This window comes from Gorilla gorilla, chromosome 20, assembly GCF_029281585.2.
Source record: "Gorilla gorilla gorilla isolate KB3781 chromosome 20, NHGRI_mGorGor1-v2.1_pri, whole genome shotgun sequence".
In the NCBI taxonomy this organism is placed as follows: domain Eukaryota; kingdom Metazoa; phylum Chordata; class Mammalia; order Primates; family Hominidae; genus Gorilla; species Gorilla gorilla.
This window is the reverse complement of record NC_073244.2, coordinates 69,175,278-69,198,071: the sequence shown is the minus strand read 5'-3', so window position 1 is coordinate 69,198,071 and position 22,794 is coordinate 69,175,278. Positions and strand designations below refer to the sequence as shown.

Here is a 22,794-nt window from a genome sequence, read left to right as displayed (position 1 = left end):
CTCGTCTCTACCAAAAATACAAAAATTAGCTCAGTGTCGTGGTATGCACCTGTAGTCCCAGCAACTTGGGAGGCTGAGGCTGGGGAATCATGAGAACTCGGGAGATGGAGGTTGCAGTGAGCCAAGATCGTGCCATTGCGCTCCAGCCTGGGCAACAGAGGGAGATCCTGTCTCAGAAAAAGAAGAAGGAGAAGGAGAAGGAGAAATTCACACATATAGTTTTTCTTTTCTTTTCTTTTTCCTTTTTTAGTAGAGAAAGGGTTTGTCATATTAGGCCACGCTGATCTCGAGCTCCTGACCTCAGGTGATCCGCCCACCTCAGCCTCCCAAAGTGCTGGGATTACAGGCATGAGCCACCGTGCCTGGCCTTTTTTTTTTTTTTTTTTTTTTTTTTTTTTTTGAGATGGAGTCTTGTTCTGTCACCCAGGCAGGAATGAAGTGGCACATTCTTGGCTCACTACAACCTCCACCTCCCAGGTTCAAGTGATTCCCCTGCCTCAGCCTCCCGAGTAGCTGGGATTACAGGCTCGTGCCATCACGCCAGGCTAATTTTTGTATATTTGGTAGAGATGGGGTTTCGCCATGTTGCCCAGGCTGGTCTCAAACTCCTGACCTCAAGTGATGCACCCTCCTCGGCCTCCCAAAGTGCTGGGATTACAGGGGAGAGCCACCGTGCCTGGCTGAATATCTTCTTTTTTATCTTTTAGGATAGAGACAAAGTCTTTCAAACTCCTGGGCTCAAGGGATCCTCCTGCCTCAGTCTCCCAAAGTGCTGGGATTACAGGCATGAGCCACCACTCCTGGACTGTGCAAATATATTCTTATACACTCACAAGAATGCATACATATGTATCACACATAAATATATATGGATTTATTCTCACATATATACAGAGATTTACACACATGTAAATTACACACGTACATATATAATAGCCAACAATTCATTACCACTGATGGAAGCATCATCTAATTGCTTCATTGTATCTTTTTTTTTTTTTTTTTGAGGCAAGATCTTGCTCTGCCATCCAGGCTGGAGTGTAGTGGTGCGATCACGGCTCACTGCAGCCTCATCCTCCTGGGCTCAAGTGATCCTCCTGTTTCAGCTTCCAGAGTAGCTGGGACTACAGGTGTGCATCACCACACCTGGCTAATATTTTAAAAATATTTAGTGTATAGATGGGGTCTTGCTCTGTTGCTCAGGCTGGTCTTAACTCCTGGTCTCAAGCAATCCTTCCGCCTCAGCCTCCTAAAGTGCTGGGATAATTGGTCTGAGCCACTGTGCCTGACTTCATCATATCTTCTACAGTGATCATAACTGAGCATTTATTGACTAAATTACATATTGTTTTATAATAGAGTATGTCTCCCTTATTTCTGATTTAAATTACAGGTAAGTTTTTACATTATGTTTACAGAACATTTTTTTTTTTTTTTTTGAGACAGAGTTTCGCTGTGTTGCCGAGGTTGGAGTGCAGTGGCGCTATCTCAGCTCACTGTAACCTCCGCCTCTCAGGTTCCAGCAATTCTCCTGCCTCATCCTCCCAAGTAGGTGGATTATAGGCATGTGTCACCATGCCTGGCTAATTTTTGTATTATTAGTAGAGACAGGGTTTCACCATGTTGGACAGGCTGGTCTTGAAGTCCTGACCTCAGGTCCATCCACCTTGGCCTCCCAAAGTGCTGGGATTACAGGCGTGAGCCACTGTGCCTGGCCATTTTTGTTTTTTAAGACGGAGTGGCATGATCTCGGCTCACTGTGACCTCTGCCCCCTGGGCTCAAGCGATTCTCCTGCCTCAATCTCCCAAGTAGCTGGGATTACAGGTGTGTACCACCACACCCAGCTAATTTTTGTATTTTTAGTAGAGACAGGGATTTGCCGTGTTGTCCAGGCTGGTCTCGAATTCCTGACCTCGTGATCCACCTGCCTTGGCTTCCCAAAGTGCTGGGATGACAGGCGTGAGCCACCGCGCCCGGCCAAAATTTCAGAACATTTTCATATCTACGAATTTCATTTCGGGAAGGTCAAAAGGGTCCTAATAAAATATTTGTTTGAAAAGGAGCATTCAGCAGATTTGGAAAGTACTCACAGGACTAGGCACAGTAGGATGGATATGCAAATGCGTAGCGTGTCCATCCCATGAGATTCTACAGAGCGTTGCGAAGGAAGGATACATGGCTGCAGCCAACCACAGGGCTGAACCTCACAGACCCCACGTGGAGCAGATGAAGCCAGACACAGAAGTACGTATAGTGTATGTATAGTGTATGTTTCCACTTAGAGGAAGTCCTAGAACAGGCAAAGCAATCAGTGATGACAGAAATCAGAAAGACTTTGCATCTGGTGCTGAGGGAGCAAAGGGCTACAGCACGGGGAGGGGTAGGTGGAAATTGGTGGGGTGCTGGGATGTTCTGTATCCTTATCAGCTGGTCATGACACAGGTGTATAAAATGTAAAGAATCAACACTGTGAATTTGAGATCACTAGTCCTCAAAAGAGTATCTGTGACATAGAGCAGATAAATACATGGAAAATACATTCATGCCAGGGAAAGATACACAATGAATCAAATGGTCCCAATGACGTGGAACAACCCCACAGTCACACACAATCGCATGCGTCAATTTCTTTTTCTTTTCTTTTTTTTTTTTTGAGATGGAGTTTTGCTCTTATTGCCCAGGCTGGAGTGCAATGGCACAATCTAGGCTCACCACAACCTCCGCCTCCCAGGTTCAATCGATTCTCCCGTCTCAGTCTCCGGAGTAGCTGGGATTACAGGCGCCTGCCACCATGCCTGGCTAATTTTGTATTTTTAATAGAGACGGGGTTTCTCCATGTTGGTCAGGCTGGTCTCGAACTCCTGACCTCAGGTGATCTGCCCGCCTCGGCCTCCCAAACTGCTGGGATTACAGGCGTGAGCCGCTGCGCCCAGCTACATGCATCAATTTCACAAACATGATTGTGAGCTCAAGGCACCTGGGCTCAACAGAGTACACACTGTGTGATTTTGTTGCCAGAGAAAGGGGTCTTGATCCAGACCCCAAGAAAGTGTTCGTGGATCTGTGGTGGGAAAGTTCAAGGTGAATCTCAGAGTGCAGTGAGCAGAGATTGTTTATTGAAAGCTGCTCAGTTACACGGCAGGGCGTCCTCAGAAAACAGGAGAAGGAACTCGCTGTCTTTGTTTTAAACTCTTCTTATGTAGCAGCCTTGTCTAAAAGCTAAGCTATGTCTACATGCAGGTGGGCTGACAGCAGGACAAAATGTATTATTAAATACTTTCTTGATTTAAAGAAAGCTATCCTTGGCATTTTAGTGTGAAAGCACATCAAAACATAACTATAATCATCTTTTTTTTTAAAGCCCAGGTCTCAGCATTTAATCATTTTAAAGCAAATACTGTTATGTGATATCAGGACATCTGGACATTTTGTTGTGGTAGACGTTTGTCCTTGCAGGCATTATTAAGCCGCTAGCTGCTCCCTTAGCTGTAAACATCTGAGGACCACGGCTCATGACTGGCAAGGAAGGTCCCCTGCTAGTTTTAAGGTGGGGTTGATTTTAAAATGGTGTCACTCTGGCTCTCCTGTGCTCCTGTTTCCCTAACAATTTTATTTATTTATTTATTTATTCATGAGACAGAGTCTCGCTCTATTGCCCAGGCTGGAGTGCAGTGGGACAATCTCAGCTCACTGCAACCTCTGCCTCCCAGGTTCAAGCGATTCTCCTGCCTCAGCCTCCCGAGTAGCTGGCATTACAGGTGCCTGCCACCATGCCCAGCGAATTTTTGTTTTTTTAGTTAAGATGTGGTTTCACCATGTTAGTCAAGCTGGTCTCAAACTCCTGACCTTAGGTGATCTACCTGCCTTGGCCTCCCAGAGTGCTGGGATTACAGGCATGCTCTACCGCGCCCGGCCAATGTCTGTTGCTTATAAACCACCCAGTCTATGGTATATTTTTCCTTCCTTCCTTCCCTCCTTCTTTCCTTCCTTCTTTGCTTGCTTGCTCTGGGTGTTGCTGTTGCCCGGGCTGGAGTGCGGTAATGCAATAATGGCTCCATGCAGCCTCAACTTCCTGGGCCCAAGCATTCCTCCTGCCTCAGCCTCCTGGGTAGCTGGGACTGTAGGTGTGTGCCACCATGGCCAGATAATTTTTAAAAAATTTTTGTAAAGATAGGGTCTCCCCGTGTTGCCTAGGCTGGTCTCCTGGGCTCAAAGGATCCTCCGACCTTGGCCTCCCAAAGTGCTGGGATTATAGGCTTAAACCACTGCTCCCAGCCTGGAATTTTCTTGTAACAGCCTGAATAGACTAAGATGAGGTGCTGAAAATGCTTTGGAACTAAATGGTGGTGACGGCTGCACAGCACTGTGAATGTACTCAATGCCACCGACTTGTAAATTTGTAAATGGTCACTGGAGGCTGGGTATGGTGGCACACACTTGTAATCCCAGTGTTTTGGGAGACCGAGGCAGGAGGATCACCTGAGTCCAAGAGTTTAAACCTCCAGTGAGCTCAAACTGTTTTTCTTTAACGTACGCCTTTGCAAGAAATAGCTCAAGTTAAGTTTCACTTATGTATGCAAATCGAGCAGGGTTGAGGTGACTCAAGAGGCTGGTGTGGTCTGCACAGGGATTCTTCAGGCTTGGCCTCTGTTTTGATTGACTTAAACACTGCTTTTATCTGACTTTATCTTCTTTCCTTGTCACTTACTTTTTTATCATCTCTCTCCCTCACCAGACCCTTACCTCCATAAGAATTTATCCACCAAGTCTCTGGCATATATTTAGTGCCCAGTAAAGAATTCTTGGCCGGCATGATGGCTCATGCCTATAATCCCAGCACTTTGGGAGGCCAAGGCAGGTGGATCACCTGAGGTCAGGAGCTCAAGACCAGTCTGGCCAACATGGTGAAACCCCGTCTCCATTAAAAATATAAAAATTAGCTGGGCGTGTTGGCGCATGCGGGTAATCCCAGCTACTTGGGAGGCTGAGGAATGAGAATCGCTTGAACCCGGGAGGCAGAGGTTGCAGTGAGCTGAGATCGTGCCACTGCACTCCAGCCTGGGCGACAGAGTGACACTTCATCTCAAAACAAACAAACAAATAAAAAACGAAAGATACAAAAACAATAATTCTTGCTAGGGAAATACAGACACTCATAATTATTTGACTGATGAATGTGTGGTGTGCTGACCCCATTTCGTTGGAGGGTAAGAGATGGTTCATAGATTTAATCCCAGAGCCTGGAATTCTTTGGAGGGAATCTTGGACCCGGGATTCAGGGAATGAGTGCATCCGCAGGGAGAGAACAGGTCATGCCCTTGCCAGACGTGGGTGATTTCTAGAGGCCCTACCCAGACAACCTTCACTCTTCTGCAAAGACCCTATCTGAGGACGTATTTTAGTTGGATACAAGACACAAAGGGCCAGGTGCCATGGCTTGCACCTGTCATCCCGGCACTTTGGGAGGTGGAGGCAGGAGGATCACTTGAGCCCAGGAGTTTGAGACAAGGCTGGGCAACACAGTGAGTCCCTGTCTCTACTGAAGAAAGAAAAGTTAGGAGGGAGTCTATTAATGGAGGCAGGGGATAGGTGGCCGCCCTGCCCCTGTCCTCCCCATGCCCGGGCTGGCTCCTTTGCTTTTTGTTTTGAGACAGAGTCTCGCTCTGTTGCCCGGGCTGGAGTACAGTGGTGAGATTTGTTAAGCTGTTTGTCCTTGCTTCTTCAAGAGGACTCATTTGAGCATCGCCCTGTAGCCATGGAAATCATATCTGGGGAGAGAAGGCGAAAAGCTGGCCATGTGAGTAGGGAAAGCTGTGGAGACAGGAGCTGTGACTCTCCACCCACCTACCCCAGCCAGGGGCCCTCCCTACAGTGGAGCCGTAAGGTTCCCGTTAGTTCCTGAAGACATAGAGCCCAACCTCCTTGCTTTACTGATGCCCCAATAAACATGTGTGAGTGCATTCCTATTTGTAGCTGTACATAATTGTATGAAAATACACATTGATATAAACACAGAGCGGACATTGGTTTGCCCAGCTGCCTTAACAAAGCCCCACAATCCATGTGGCTTAAACAAAAGAAATATATTTTCCCACAGTTTTGGAGGCTGGAAGTCCAAGATCTGGGGCTGGCTTCCCCCAAGGCCTCTCCCCTTGGCTGGCAGACGGCCGTCTTCCCTCCGTGTCCTCCAAGGTCTCCCCTCTGTGTGTGTCTGTGTCCTCATCTCCTCTTCTTATAAGGACGCCAGACAGCTTGCATTAGGGCCCACCCTAGTGGCCTCATTTTACCTTCATCACCTCTATAGAGACCCCATCTCCAAATACATCCTGAGGTACTGGGGGTTAGGATGCCAACCTATGGATTGATGGGGTGGGAGGAGAAAGAATTCAGCCCATAACAGAGTGAGACAAAAACAGAAAGCAAAATGCTCATTACTTTGCCTGAATGTGTTAGGCAAATCACTCTGCAAACCGACTTCTTTGGACACTTCCTTTGTTTTTTTTTTTTTTAATTGAGATGGAGTCTCACTCTGTCACCTAGCCTGGAGTGCAGTGGTGCTATCACAGATCACTGCAGCCTCCGCTTCCTGAGCTCAAGTGATCCTCCCACCTCAGCCTCCCAAGTAGCTGGGACTACAGGCATATGCCACTGTGCCTGGCTAAATCTTTGGACACCTTCTGTGTGCTTGACACCATGATAGGAACTGAAGAAGAAAAGGTAATATACAAAAAACTGCTGGGCACCATGGCTCACACCTGTAACCCCAGCACATTGGGAGGCGGAGGCAGGCAGATCACCTGAGGTCAGGAGTTAGAGACCAGCTTGGCCAACATGGTGAAACCCCGTCTCTACTAAAAACACAAAAATTAGCCGGCTGTGGTGGCAGATGCCTGTGGTCTCAGTTACTCAGGAGGCTGAGGCAGGAGAATCGCTTGAACCTGGGAGATGGAGGTTGCAGTGAGCCAAGATTGCGCCACGGCACTCCAGCCTGGGCGACAGAGTGAGACTCTGTCTCAAAACAAACAAAAAACCCCCCAAATCACTGCCCCCATTGTTTTCAGTTTAGGGAGAAGCAAGTTAAGAAGAAAAACTAGGGTTGATAATGTGTGAAACTGGCCAATATTACTTAGGCATTTTAGGTGTGGAGATGGCGCCTCCACTGTCCTGCGGCCTTCCTCGATTACAGGGATGTACGCACTGCCCGGAATCTGCCTGGCCTTCCACTCTGGAAATTCCGTGGGGTCTGGAGGGCAGAGGGTCTGAGCGGCCACTGAAACTTGTGTCAACTCCTCATGGCTTGTTTTCCCTGCACGCATGCTCACGCAGAAATGAGCTTCTAACCCTCCTGTCTTTATCAAGCTCTACCCAAGTCGTATTGTCTTCCCCCACTAAAAAACCTGTTCAGCCTGTTCTCTAAACCGTTTGCCTTCTCCCGGGTCCAGCCCACCGTTACACCCCGAGGATGACCATGGACACCTCCCAGGATCCCACCCAGCTTCCCTGCCCTGCCTGCCTCCAAAGGCCACCCCTACCTACCAAGTTACTCAGGTCCAAGTCCCTCCTGCTCACCTGCTCGCCTAAGCGTCCAATCCCATCCCAGGTCCTGTGGACTTCACCTTCCCAAGAGCTGCCTGCAGCTGCCTCCACGTTGCCCCCTCTCTCCGCTCACATTCGGGACTGAACGACTCACTGAATTATTAACTTGCCTTTGCACCTCTTTCCAGGATGTGACCTATCCCCATGGCTGCTCTCAAGTGATTAAATTAAGATGCCAGACAGATGGCGTTAAGTCATGCTTGAATCGCCGGGTGTGGTGGCTCACGCCTGTAATCCCAATACTTTGGGAGGCCGAGGCGGGTGCATCACCTGAGGTCGGGAGTTTGAGACCAGCCTGACCAACACGGAGAAACACTGTCTCTACTAAAAATACAAAATGAGCTGGGCCTAGTGGTGCATGCCTGTAATCCCAGCTACTCGGGAGGCTGAGGCAGAAGAATTGCTTGAACCTAGGAGGTGGAGGTTGCGGTGAGCAGAGGTCGCACCATTGCACTCTAGCCTGGGCAACAAGAACAAAACTCCATCTCAAAAAAAAAAAAAAAAAAAAGCCATGCTCAAATCACAAAAGAACAAAGAAACCCTTTCCAGTTTCTTCCTCTCTTCTCTTCTCTTCTCTTCTCCTCTCCTCTCCTCTCCTCTTCTCTCCCCTCCCCCCTCCCCCTCTCCCCTCTCTTCTCTTTTTTTGAGATGGAGTCGCGCTCTGTCGCCCAGGCTGGAGTGTAGTGGTACAATCTCTACTCACTGAAACCTCCACCTCCCGGGTTTAAGCAATTCTCCTGCCTCGGCCTCCCAAATAGCTGGGACTACAGGTGCCCGCCACCACGCCCAGCTAATATTTGTATTGTTGGTAGAGACGGGGTTTCACCATGTTGGCCAGGCTGATCTCGAACTCCTGACCTCAGGTGACCCGCCTGCCTCAGCCTCCCAAAATGCTGGGATTACAGTCATGAGCCACCGCGCCTGGCCCCTTTTCAGTATGTTTTGAACCTTTGTGTTTCATAAAGGATAATGTCTTGGTGTGGTTTGAACATCTTTAACGGTATTGCCGACATCCTCTGTGAACCAAAACAAAATGAAACAAAATTAAAAAGAAACCTCACAAAATCAAAAGAGGTCTTGGGCTCAGAACCTTGGCTGGCAGCAGCATATAATCAATATTAAAAGATATTTTTGGCTAGGTGAGGTGGTTCATATCTATAAACCCAGCACTTTGGGAGGCTGAGGTGGGAGGATCGCATGAGCTCAGGAGTTTGAAACCAGCCTGGGCAACATAGCGAGAGCCTAACTCTACAAAAAATTAAAAAAAAAATCAGCCCAGCGTGGTGGTGCACACCTGTGGTCCCAGCTCCTTGGGAAGCTGAGGTGAGAGGATTGCTTGATCCCAGGAAGTCGAGGCTGCAGTGAGCTATGATGGTACCACTGCACTCCTGCCTGGGTATTGGAGTGATACCCTGTCTAATATATATATATATCTAATATAATGTGTATATATATAAAATGTGTATATGTATATTAAAAATGTGTATATATACACACACACACATTTGTGAGTTTTTTCTCTTGTGTCTATTTTTATTTTCCACTTATGGTAAGTGAAACTAGTGTTTCCATTCATGATAGTGATTTTTAAATTCCCTTCATCACAGAGACTGATTTTAAAGGAAAAAATATTGTGTCTAATATCCTAGTAAAGACACCAATATGGCAAAATTCGTCAAGATGGGACATGAAGTGCCATATATTCATATTTTTAATAAAATAAAATTTTACTTAAATACAATTTTAATTTCCTTTTATTATTTATTTTTAATTGACAAATAAAAATTGCACATATTTATGGTGTACAACCATTATGTTTTGATATATGTGGACGTTGTAGGATGACTATGTGAAGCTATTTAATGTATGCATTACTGCAGGTACTTGTCATTTTCTTATGTGTGGTGGGAACACTTAAAATCTGCTTTCTTCTGAGCACTAAGGTATAGGGAACAAAAAAAAATCTACTCGCTTAGTAATTTTCAAGAATGCAAAACATTGTTTTTAACTATAGGCACCATGTTGTATAATAGATTTCTTGAACTTATTCCTCCTAACTGAAATTTTGCACCCTTTAACCAACATCTCCTCAACCCGCCCCATCTCCCAGTCTCGGGTAACCACAGTTCCACTCTCTGTTGCTATGGGTTCAACCTTTTGGATTCCACATAGAAGGGAGATCATGTGGTATTTGTCCTGTGACTGACTTATCTCACTTGGCATAATGTTCTCCAGGGTCATCCATGCTGTTGAAAAATGACTGATCTTGAAGGACTGTATTTCTGGAAACACTGGGCTCTCCAATCCATTTTCCACACTAGCTGCTGGAGTCATCTTTTAGAAATGCAGGTAATGACCAGGTGCGGTGGCTCACGCCTATTATCCCAGCACTTTGGGAGGCCAAGGCGGGCAGATCACCTGAGCTCAGGAGTTTGAGATCAGCTTGGCCAATATGGTGAAACCCCACCTCTACTAAAAATACACAAAATTAGCTGGGCATGGTGGCGGGTGCCTGTAATCCCAGCTACTCAGGAGGCTGAGGCAGGAGAATCACTTGAACCTGGGAGGCGGAGGTTGCAGTGAGCTGAGATCGCGCCACTGCACTCCAGCCTGGGTGACTCCATCTCTAAATAAATAAATAAGTTTTTAAAAACGCAGATAATGATTATATCACTCCTCTAGTTAAAACTTTGCTGTCTTCAGGATAAAGCCTACTTTCCCAAACATAGCTTATGAGACAGCACGCTTAGAGCTCAGATGCTGGTTTCTAAATGTGATTCTCCACTCAGGGGAGCCAGGGCTCCTTGGAGAAGTGGCTGATTCCTGGGCTGGGCAGGGAAAGGACATTAGGAGACTGGAACGTCTTATTGTACCTGAAAGTAAGAAGAGCTTTTAAAAAAATGTCTAAAAGATACAGAAGCCAGCTTGAAGGGATTCGCACTTCAAAACCAGAACAGTTTCAGTGAAAATAAATTCTGCTCGTAAGAAATTATAACCCATAAACTAAAGTCAGAATCCCTAAAATCAACACTGAATCAATAAATGTGTGAGAAAAGGAAGCAGAGCCTCACAGAAGAATTCCAACAGGCCGGGAGTGGTGGCTCACGCCTGTAATCCCAGCACTTTGGGAGGCTGAGGAGGGCGGATCACCTGAGGTCAGGAGATCGAGACCAGCCTGGCCAACACGGTGAAACCCCGTCTCTACTAAAAATACAAAAATTAGTCAGGCATGGTGGCTAACGCCTGTAATCCCAGCTACTTGGGAGGCTGAGGCAGGAGAATCGCTTGAACTTGGGAGGTGGAGACTGTAGTGGGTGGACATTGCACCACTGCACTCCATCCTGGGCAGCAAAAGCTAAATTCCGGCTAAGAATTCCAACAAATAAATACAGAAGGAGGAGTTGAGTTAGAAACTTAGCACCTAGCAATCACCACAGTATTAACTATTTCAAGCAATAATTATTAAAGGGCAGGGCACAGTGGCTCATGACTGTAACTGGAAAACTTTGGGAAGCTGAGATGGGAGGATTACTTGAGCCCAGGAGTTTGAGGCCAGCCTGGGCAACATAGCGAGACCCCATCTCTACAATTTTTTTTTTAATAGCTTGGGTGTGGTGGTGCACACCTGTAGTCCCAGCTACTAGGGAGGGAAGGTGGGAGGATCACTGGAGCCCAGGAGTTTGAGGTTACGATGAGCAATGATCACGAACTCACTGCATTCCAGCCTGGGTGACAGAGTGAGTGAGACCTGTCTCCTAAAAAATAGAGAGAGATCACGCCTGTAATCCCAGCACTTTGGGAGGCTGAGGTGGGCAGATCATAAGGTCAAGAGATTGAGATCAGCCTGGCCAACATGGTGAAACCCCCTCTCTACTAAAAATACAAAATTAGCCGGGCATGGTGGCAGGTGCTTGTAATCTCAGCTACTTGGGCGGCTGAGGAACGAGAATCACTTGAACCGGGCAGGTGGAAGTTGAGCCAAGATCGCACCATTGCAGCCAAGCCTGGGTGACAGAGAGAAACTTTGTCTCCAGAAAAAAAAAAAAAAAAAGGAGAGAGAGAGAAAATTATTAAAGGGCCCTAGACCCTAGACCCCGTGGACATGAGCATGAGCAGAAGCAGGGCATTGTCATCTCATAGGAGTTCCCCACAGATGACTAGTTACAAGGGGAAATGAGAACCTCACAGTGGCAGACACCACATTTAACAAGTGACCAAAGCTGACATCACCACTATTGGAACCAACTGTCATCACGAGTTGAACATAGTGCTGAGAAAGAAAAAAGTCACTGGTGAACCAAAATGCAAATCTGAAATAAAGAACAGGGAAGCATCAGACAAATGACCTGGATTGTGGAGACCTTCTCCGGAATCTCTGTATTCCTCAAAAACGCCAGTGTCGGGAAGATGAGGAACAGCTGAGGTTTCAAATCCAGATTTAGAAAGACTCAAGAGACAAGATGGCTAAACAGAATGCATCATCCTGGATCTGATCCAGGACCATCAAAGCATCCAAGAACCATCAAAGGATCCTAGGCCTCATGGGCACAAGCATGAGAAGACACAGGAGCCGTCCATAGCCTCAGAGCAATTTCCACAGACAATTAATCCCGAGGGGAAATAACTTCACAGTGCCAGACACCACTTTAAACAAGGGGTGGGTTTGATCCGGGATTGGGGGAAAATGCTATCAAGTAAGCTGTTGGAATAATTTGTGTGTGAACATGGGCTATGCATAAAATGACTATAATGCCTCAATATTATTATTATTATATAATAATATATAACAGAGTCTCACTCTGTTGCCCAGGCTGGAGTGCAGTGGCGCCATCTCGGCTCACTGCAAGCTCCGCCTCTCGGGTTCACGCCATTGTCCTGCCTCAGCCTCCCCAGCAGCTGGGACTACAGGTGCCTGCCACCATGCCTGGCTAATTTTTTGTATTTTTAGGACGGGCTTTCACCATGTTAGCCAATCTCCTGACCTTGTGATCTGCCTGCCTCAGCCTCCCAAAGTGCTGGGATTACAGGCGTGAGCCACCGCACCCAGCCAATATTAAATTTTCTCAATGTAATCATTGTACTGTGGCTATGAAAAAAGAATGCCTTTATTCTTAGAAAATATACACGGAAAAATTTAGGAGTAGAGGGGCATGATATCTGCAACTTACACTAAAGAGATAGAAAAAGAGTGAGAGAGGTCGGGTGTGGTGGCTCATGCCTATAATCCCAGCACTTTGGGAGGCAGAGGTGGGCGGATCACCTGAGGTCAGGGGTTCGAGACCAGCCTGGCCAACACGTTGAAACCCTATCTCTACTAAAAATACAAAAATTAGCTGGGCTTGGTGGTGCATGCCTGTTATCCCAGTTACTCGGAGGCTGAGGCAGGAGAATTGCTTGAACCTGGGAGGCAGAGGTTGCAGTGAGCCAAGCTCTCACCACTGCACTCCAGCCTGGGAGACAGAGCAAGACTCTGTCTCAAAAAAAAAAAAAAAAAAAAAAAAGAGTGAGAGAGAGATAGAAAATGTGGCAAAATGTTATCAATTGGTGAATTTGGGTGAAGGTTAAATGGGAGTTATTTGCATCATTCTTGAAATTGCTTTTAAAAATTTGAAATTTTTGCAAAATAAAAGTTTATATCATCTTTCCCCCAAAACCATATCTTACCTCAAATCCTCCTTTTCCCCACTCTACTCCCTCCTCACAGTCTTCAACCTACCCTAAATTCCAAATTTATCAAAAGAATATTTAGTACAATAATAAAATGTATGAAAAAGCATCTGTGATGGTTAATTTATTGTGTCAACTTGACTGGACCACAGGGTGCCCAGATATTGGCTAGGCATCATTTCTGGGGTGTCTGTGAGGATGTTTCTGGTCGAGATTGGCATTCAAATCTATACCCTGACTAAAACAGATGGCCCTACCCAGTGTGGGTGGGCCTTGTCTCATCAGTCAAAAGCCTGCATAAAACAAAAAGCTGAGTGAGAAAGGATCCTTCCTCTCTTCCTGACTGCGTGAGTTGGGACCTCAGACTGCCTCTGCCTTGGGATGAAGATTCATACTGGAATTTACATCACTGGCCCTCTTGGGTCTGGATTTCTCAGCCTCTGTAATCGCAAGAGCCAATTCCTGAGAATGAACGAATGAATGAATGAATGAATGTCCCGTTGCTTCTATGTCTCCAGAGGACCCTGACTCACATGGTCTCTTCGTCTATCCTATCTCGCCTGCAGCTAAGCCATGAGCTGGACCTCAAAGTGGGGTTTCTGGAGATGGGGACTTGATTTCTTGGTGGAGTTGCCCAGAAGGTCTCTGCCAGAGCCTGTTGGCCTCCCTTTTATATTTTATTATTATTAATATTTGAGACAGGGTTTCACCTTGTCACCCTGGCTGGAATGCAGTGGTGCCATCCTAGCTCACTGCAGCCTCCAACTTCTGGGCTCAAGCGATCCTCCCACTTCAGCTTCCCAAGTAGCTAGAACCACAGGCAGGCACCACCATGCCTGGCTAATTTTTAAAATTATTTGTGGAGGTGGGGTCTTGCTATGTTGCCCAGGCTGGTCTCGAACCCCTGGTCACTTGAGGCCTCAAGTGATCCTCCTGCCTCAGCCTCCTAAAGTGCTGGGATTATAGGCATGAGCCACTGTGCCCTGCCTGGCCTCCCATTTGACATGGATGGGGGTGTGTGAGGAGATTAGACGCCTGTTAAACTCAGTGGTCCCCCTGGCATCAAGGATTTCATCAAATCACCCAGAGAGTAAGTCTTGTTGGCAATTTTTAGCAGTGCTCAGCTGAGCAGTAAGCACCACCCACTGGGTAGATTGTATGTGTGTGTTGGGGTGCGGTAGGGCCTGTCATTCATTCATTTAGTGAGTGCTCCACTGTGGGAGTTCTGGGGAAGAGCCCCCCCCACACTGGATAGATTGTGTGTCTGTGTTGGGGTGTGGTAGGGCCTGTCATTCATTCATTTAGTGAGTGCTCCACTGTGGGAGGAGTTCTGGGGAAGCACCCCCCCAACACTGGGTAGATTGTGTGTGTGTGTTGGGGTGCGATAGGGCCTGTCATTCATTCATTTAGTGCGTGCTCCATTGTGGGAGGAGTGCCCTGGGCATTGTGTGTGTTTGTTTACAACAGCTAATGCATGTTTTTCACTTTAAGATGCTTTTGCTTTCTTCCCCACTTTGCTCACTTTTTTCCACTCGTTACACAGTCTCAGGAATTGGGCTGCCTTTTACAGTCAGTAGCATTAATTGACCATGCTTTATTGTTCTTCCTGGCTAGGAAATAATAGTGCCTCCACAGTGGACAGCATCGTCCATCGGATGAAATACAGGACTCCGTTCATGGGGAAGGAAGTTTGAAATTCTGAAAGCACACACAAGGGATGCCCCAACCCCACTTGGGCAGGCAGTGTGGGTGAGGTGCAGCTAATGACCTTGTCCTGTGAAGAGCTGCCCCTGGAACCACCTCATCCACAGACACCCGGGAGGTTACCTCATCTCTCCCCACAACTGGGGGCAGCCAATGTCTGATGTTAGGGGCTACAAAATCTGACCCCCTTGCCTCATGGAACTGTGATTTATGGTCCAGGTTCCTTCTGGACCAAGTCAATGTAATTATTTCTCTTTTCCTCCTTTTACACAATCATAGCAACCCTTCTCATTATTATATATCCTTTCACTGTATATTCTGCTTGTTCAGCCCCTAAAGAACTTCTTCAGAATTTTACACAGTTGCATAACATTCCATCGAATGCATTTATCAGAACTTAGTTGGCCAGCCCCCTCTGGAGGGAAATTGAGGTTTTTTTCCCCAGTCATCTGCTATTACAAGAAATGGTATTATTAAAACACAGAGCTGGTGATGTTTTAAGTTTGCTTGTGACCAAGCAGAGGGATGCCAGAAGGAATAAATAATGTGGCCCAGGCTGGTGCTAACTCCCCTATACCCTGTATGTTTCTTTTATCCTTCCTTCCTTCCTTCCTTCCTTTCTTCCTTCCTTCCTTCCTTCCTTCCTTCCTTCCTTCCTTCCTTCCTTCCTTCCTTCCTTCTTTCCCTCCTTCCTTCCTTCTTTCTTTCGCTCAGGCGGGAGTGCAGTGGCACGATCTTTCTCTTGCTCTGCTGCCCAGGCTGGTGTGCAGTGGTGCGATCTCGGCTCACTGCGACCTCCACTTCCCAGGTTCAAGTGATTCTCCTGCCTCAGCCTCCTAAGTAGCTGGGATTACAGACACATACGACCACGCCTGGCTAATTTTTTTTTTTTTTTGTATTTTTTGTTAGAGACAGGGTTTCACCATGTTGGCTAGTCTAGTCTCGAACTCCTGACCTCAGGTGATCCACCCACCTGGGCCTCCCAAAGTGCATGGATTACAGGTGTGAGCTACTGCACCTGGCCTATATTTCAGAACACCTATATGTGTGGGTTTTTGTCATTCTCTTTTAATTCTTCAGCCTGTGTTCATTCTGCTAGGAGTAATGACATAAACTCTCTCTGAAGACAAACACCTTAAGTTTATTCTCCATGGCCTTTTGCACAAACGCTCCCTTCTAAACTGCCACCATCTGTTGAGGACCGTGATATTTTAGAGCCAGGATGGGCATGCTTTTGAAAAAAACATAATCTATGAAAAGGCCCATAATCATTAGAAGAAAACGTTGACAGTTTATGCAGTTTCATGGTAAAGAAAAAAGAAACAAACATTTGCTCAAGCAGATGTTCAGTGCTGTGTGTTCCATATACCATATGCTTCTTTTTCTGCCATACACAATTACTGAGAATCTCTCCAACCATCAAAAGTTCAACTGGGAAGCACATGTCCTGAGATTTTTGAGTTGGGTTGAATCATCGCAGCATCTTGCAATCAACAGCAGTTAATTTCTGAATGTGTCTCCCTTAACGGTCTCCACCGGCCACCTTCCCCCACTCTGCTGATCTCAAAAGTAATGTAATTTGGGTCCTGGGTGATGGTTGAGTCTTGAGTTTCATTCATTTCCTCTTAGTTCCTCCAGGTGTTTGGGGTTCCCACATGCCAGAAAACAGGGGCCCCACATCTTTTGAAATGAGAATAAGAGGACCTCATGCATTTGTGTTTTTTTGGGGAGACACTTGAGGCTTTTGGAGACCAGTTTTTATTCATCATAGCAGGTTTTTGAAATTATGCTCAAGTGCCTTACATTATCCCTGGCACATAATATGCTCTCTGTCAATTTGTGTTGGAGGAGGAATGAGGCGCGACTGAAAGGTGGGCCTAGATGCTGGGGGTGTCACAGGCACCTGCGGCAGCTGCTCCATGGAGAACCTGGGACTTCTATTTGTTTGGTTTTTTTGAGCTAGCAGCCACTTGCATGCCCAGGTCCTTTTTTGTTCTTCTACGAAAACCCCATTCAAGGAGACCTTGAATGAACCCTAAAGGCTTGAGTGAACCAGGAATATGGGGTGGGGTGGGAATTGCAGAATTCAATCCTTCCCCTCGTCCCACCACCCTCAGCCCAGGCTATTCCGACATCAACCACTCCTCCTCCCCTTCAGGGGACTCAAGGGATGTTTGCGACCAAGACTGTTGCTATGGAAACCACTGCAGTGTGGGGGACAGGACGGGGCAAGCAAGGCTTGCAGGCTGGAATTTTCCACGCCCTTGAGCACAGAATGCGTGGATGTAAAAGCCCCGTGTGGGCACAGAGCAGGTGTACAATAAATACCTGTATTTATTATTTGGGAAGAGATGGAGAGGCACAATCTGATCTTTGGTCACTGCTTTCCCCTCTGAAGCCTCGGTCCACTCTTCTGCAGCAGGTGTGATCACCATCCTTAGCTAGCAGGGCTGTTGGGAGTATCTGAGGACTCCCTGCCTGCCTGCCTGGGGTCTGCTACCAAGTGGTCACCTGGTTCAGGTAGGGGCTTGTCGAAATGTCAATTCCTGGCTACGACCTGGACGTCCTGAAACAAAATATTTTGTGCAAAGTATTCATTCACCGTCACAATCTGCTGCTCTTTTTATTTTTATCATGATATATTTTTTTCCCAGTAGTTTTTAGAGCTGTGCTTTCCAATGTCAAAAGACAAAGCTACAAAAAATTTCGTTCTATATGGTGCTACCTATGTACACATAGATTATGGTAAAATACGTATGCACATATGTGTGTGTCTCTATCCCTTCAACCTAAAAGGAAGAAGCTGAGGCAAAACTAATTTAAGAGTTTCTTTGGACCAAGCTTGAGGATTACAACCCAAGAGCACAGATTTGACTTCCCCTGATTCACACTCTGATTAGCAGCAGTTACAAGTGAATTTTAATTTTTATTTATTTTTATTATTATTTATTTATGTATTTTGAGATGGTGTCTCGCCCTGTTGCCTCGGCTCGCTGTAACCTCTGTCTTCCAGCTTCGAGGAATTCTCCTGTCTCAGCCCCCCAAGTAGGTGGGGCTACAGGTGCATGCTGCCATGCTGGCTAATTTTTGTGTTTTTAGTAGAGATGGGGTTTTACCATATTGGTCAGGCTGGTCTGGAACTCCTGACCTCGAATGATCCACCCGCCTCAACCTCCCAAAGTGCTGGGATGACAGGTACGAGCCACCGCACCCAGCCACAAGTGGATTTTTTTTTTTTTGAGATGGCGTCTCACTCTGTCACTCAGGCTGGAGTGCAATGGCGCGATCTCAGCTCACTGCAGCATTTGCCTCCTGGGTTCAAGCAATTCTCCTGCCTCAGCCTCCCGAGTAGCTGGGATTACAGGTGTGTGCCACCATGCCCAGCTAATTTTTGTATTTTTAGTAGAAACAGGGTTTCACCATGTTGGCCAGGTTGGTCTTGAACTCCTGACCTCAGGTGATCCTCCTTCCTTGGCCTCCCAAAGTGCTGGGATTACAGGCGTGAGCCACTGCACCCAGCCTCAGGTTAACTTTGTAATGCCCTTGGCTGAGGGGAGGGTCCATCAGTAGGTTGGGGGGCTTAGAATTTTATTTTTTTGTTTACAATTTACAGAAATAACATTGGTTAGTGATTAGGTGTGCATTGTGAGGACTCCACGACCTTTTTCTCTCTTACCTAAATTCCTATGTAGGTGGCCCAGGGAGTCACACTCTACAAACCATAAAATCTTGTTAAGCAGGTTCTTTTATTAACGCAGTATCAGGTGGCTGACTTCCAACCCATCTCTGGTATAGCATCTTGTGATGGAGACCAGACCCTCTTAACTTCAGCATTTCTTTCTACTGAGTTGCTTTAAACAAAGTGTAACTCTTTCAAATTGCCAACTAAAGAATCCTCAAGGCCGGACTCAGTGGCTCACACTTATAATCCCACCACTTTGGGAAGCTGAGGCAGGCAGATTGCTTGAGCCCAGAAGTTTGAGACCAGCCTGGGCAACACAACGAGAACCCGTCTCTACAAAAAGTAAAATAAAATTAGGCGGGGGTGGTGGTGCATATCTGTGGTCCCAGCTACGTGGGAGGCTGAGCCGGGAGGATCAGTTGAGCCTGAGAGGTCAAGGCTGCAGTGAGCCATGGTCATGCCACTGCACAACAGAGTGAGAACTGTGTCAAAACACACACACACACACACACACACCCCTCAAGAAAGGTTTTCAGTATGCAGGAAGGAGTGAAAAAAAAGAATCCTTAAAACCTACTATGACTTGTAAGCCCCTGACTTCAAGATGTCCACGGGTTCAGGCCGAGCTCATGTATACCCTCAGTGTATTGATTTATGATTTTACCTGCAATTCCTGTCTCCTCGAAATGTGTACAACCAAACCGGAACATGACCACCTCAGGCGCACCTCCTCAGGACCTCTGGAGACTGTGTAACCCCAGGCTTCGGTCACTCATCCTGGTTCACAATAAACCTCTTTAAATATTTGGCGGAATCTGGTTTTTACTGCCGACAATTGTTAAGCTATAGGGTATGGGTTTTAGTGTCCCACTGGGGACTGTTTAATTTACAGCTACTTATGGCAATAGCAAGCAGTTTCAAGAGATTCTGAAAGCTGGGAGTAGGGTGTGACTGCTGCGTCATTTTAATGCTTCTCCGCCCCAAACATTTGAAACCCCTCACATTCCTCAGACAGAAGTTCTTTTCTTTCCTCAGTCTCCAGCCCTATCTCTATAGCTATATCCACTTCAATATCTATTTATTATCTGTCTCAATAAGTTGTCAACTCCAATGAGAACAAAGACTACATCTGTGTTGGATGCTGCCGCCTCGCACAAGGTCTGGCAAACAGTAGGCAATCAACAAATATTTGTTGGTATAATCAGTCAATCAAATGACTAATCTTTAGACAACAAAGGCTGTTTGTATCATCGGTGCTGGCGGCTGCCACGGAATAGAAACCTGTGATTTCCACGCCTGTTGGCAAAGCACACATGGCTGGGTTTTGCCCTTCGTCAAGGACATCATTTTAAATGTGCACATTTTAAGTTTTAATATGCCCAACCTGAATGTCCGATGGGGTACAGTAGGCCTGCTCCCTCCCCCGCTCGGCTTCTCCCCCATTGCCCTGCCCTGGTCCTTAGCAGCCTTCGCTGGGGGTCTGGGATGCAGGCAGGCTCTGCCTGTTGCTATGGAAACTGCATCGAGGAGATGGGGAGGAGGCTGAGAGGCATTCAGAGGATGGAACTTTCCAGGCTGTGTGTGGGTTAGAATCCTGAGCTGCCATATGAATGAGTGCCTATAACAGTTTGTGTGTGTGTGTGTGTGTGTGTGTGTGTGTGTGTGTGTGTGTGTGTGTATTAGGAGAGTGAATGAAAATACAGCTGGGCATGGCGGGTCATGCCTGTAACGGGTCATGCCTGTAATCTCAGCACGTTGGGAGGCTGAGGCAGGAGGATCATCTGAGGTCGGGAGTTCAAGACCGGCCTGGCCAACATGGTGAAACCCTGTCTCTACTAAAAATACAGAAATTAGCTGGGTGTGGTGGAGGGTGCCTGTAATTCCAGCTACTTGGGAGGCTGAGGCAGGAGAATTGCTTGAACCTGGGAGGTGGAGGTTGCAGTGAGCCAAGATTGCGCCACTGCACTCCAGGCTGGGCAACAGAGTGAGACTCTGTCTCAAAAAATAAAGTAAAACAAAACAAAACAAAACAAAATAAAATACGGGATCATGGGAAAGTGACTTCACTCTTCTGAGCCTGTTTTCTCATCTAAAACTGGGTAAACATTTTTTTTTTTTGAATCTGTAGGTTGTGGTGAGGATGACAGTGGGAAGCTGCTTGTGAATCACTGGGCGCTGTGCCTGCCACAGCATAGATAGGATTTTTTTTTCAATGTGTCCCCAACTTCACTTGCATCAAATGGGGAGGATTAGGGAGATGGATGATTGAAAATGCAAAAATGAGTGAGGTGGCTCATGCCTGTCATTCCAGCACTTTGGGAGGCAGAGATGGGAGGATCACTTGAGCTCAGGAGTTTGAGACCAGCCTGGGCAACATATGAAGACCTTGTCTCTACGAAAGAAAGAGAGAAAAAAAATTAGCCGGGCGTAGCTGTACGTGCCTGTAGTCCCAGCTACTTGGGAGGCTGAGGCAGGAGAATCGCTTGAACCCAGGAGGGAGAGGTTGCAGTGAGCCGAGAAAAAAAAAAATTTGCCAGGTGTAGTGGCACGTGCCTGTAGTCCCAGCTACTTGGGATGCTGAGGTGGGAAGATTGCTGGAGCACAGGAGTTGAAGGCTGCCGTGAGCTATTATGGCACTCCAGCCTGGGTGACTGAGCAAGACTCCGACAAAAAAAAAAAAAAAAAAAAAAAAAGCAAATCCTGGTTACTCTCCAGACTCGGGAAGGTAAAGGACCCACCTCTGCCCCCACCTCCTGCCCACTATCTTGCCTTATTATATGCATAAATCTCCCCAGTATCTGAAGTTATCTTCATTCTTCCTTATCATTCTCCTCCTCTCACTACAGGGTAAGCTCCGCTGCACGCAAATGGAGACTCTGTATTTAGCGGTCTCCTCTGCTCCCCTGGCCCACCCGAGTGCCCAGCACGTACTAGGCGCTTTATGTGTACGTGTTGGATGGATGGGTGGAAACATCACTGAGCTGTTTGGGGAAGGGAAAGGTTCTGAAAGGCAAAGCCACCTAGGAAATACAAATGGGGCAGACGGTGCTTTTACGGAGAAGCAAAGCATTAAGAGAGGAAGGCTGGGTGAGACTGCTGTCCAGAACTCAGAATTCAGGTAGTAGGAGAATGTCTCTGTCTAGACCCAGAATCAAGGGAAGGGAACAGTAAAGTGGGAGGAGCAACCCGTGGGGACATGACTTACTTGGATGAAGAGCTCACTCCCGTGTTCTCAGACATTTCTGAAGCCCAAGGCAAAGACTTCCACCCCAGAGTCTGGGGAGGTCCTGCAGGGGGAGAGAGTGGGCAGGGCTTGTGTGTATTCAACAATGTGGAATGTCTCCATTTCCATAAAGATACAGCCTCCCCTCCTTGGCTCATTTTTCTTTTTTTTTCTTTTTCTTTCTTTCTTTCTTTTTTTTTGTTTTTTGAGACAAAGTCTCGTTCTGTCGCCCAGGCTGGAGTGCAGTGGCGCGATCTCAGCTCACTGCAACCTCCGCCTCCCGGGTTCAAGCAATTCTCCTGCCTCAGCCTCCCCAGTAGCTGGGACTACAGGCGCTCGTCAACAAGCCCGGCTAATTTTTTGTATTTTTAGTAGAGACGGGGTTTCACTGTGTGAGTCAGGATGGTCTCGATCTCCTGACCTCGTGATCCGCCCGCCTCTGCCTCCCAAAGTGCTGGGATTACAGGCGTGGGCCACCGCGCCCTGCCCAAATGCAAGTTTTTTTTGTTTTTTTTTTTTTGTTTTTTTTTGACTCAGGGTCTCGCTCTGTCACCCAGGTTGGAGTGTGGTGGCACGATCTCAGCTCACTGCAGCCTCCGCCTCCCAAATTCAAGTGATTCTCCTGCCTCAGACTCCTGAGTAGATTACAGGCACCTGCCACCACACCCGGCTAATTTTTGTACTTTTAGTAGAGACGGGGTTTCATCATGTTGGCCAGGCTGGTCTTGAACTCCTGACGTCAAGTGATCCACCCGCCCCGGCCTCCCAAAGTGCTGGGATTACAGGCGTGAGCCACCTCACCTGGCCCTTTATTTTTCTTAAAATAAGTGATTCTGCCACTACACACTCACCAGAACGGTAAACATGAAGAGATTAGCAACATCAAATGTTGGTCAGGATGTGGGGTGGCTGGAACGAGCA

The 22,794-nt window shown here is 47.0% G+C and overlaps 1 long non-coding RNA gene across 1 annotated transcript; it reads right to left on the bottom strand.

The window, feature by feature from the left end:
* Positions 1-17,284: 17,284 nt before the first annotated feature.
* On the bottom strand, positions 17,285-21,917 carry LOC115931580 (uncharacterized). The gene is made up of 3 exons (XR_004068041.2): positions 21,856-21,917; positions 19,315-19,427; positions 17,285-17,534 (listed from the first exon to the last, which is right to left on the bottom strand). It is a non-coding gene; the product is annotated as an uncharacterized lncRNA (long non-coding RNA).
* Positions 21,918-22,794: the final 877 nt, after the last annotated feature.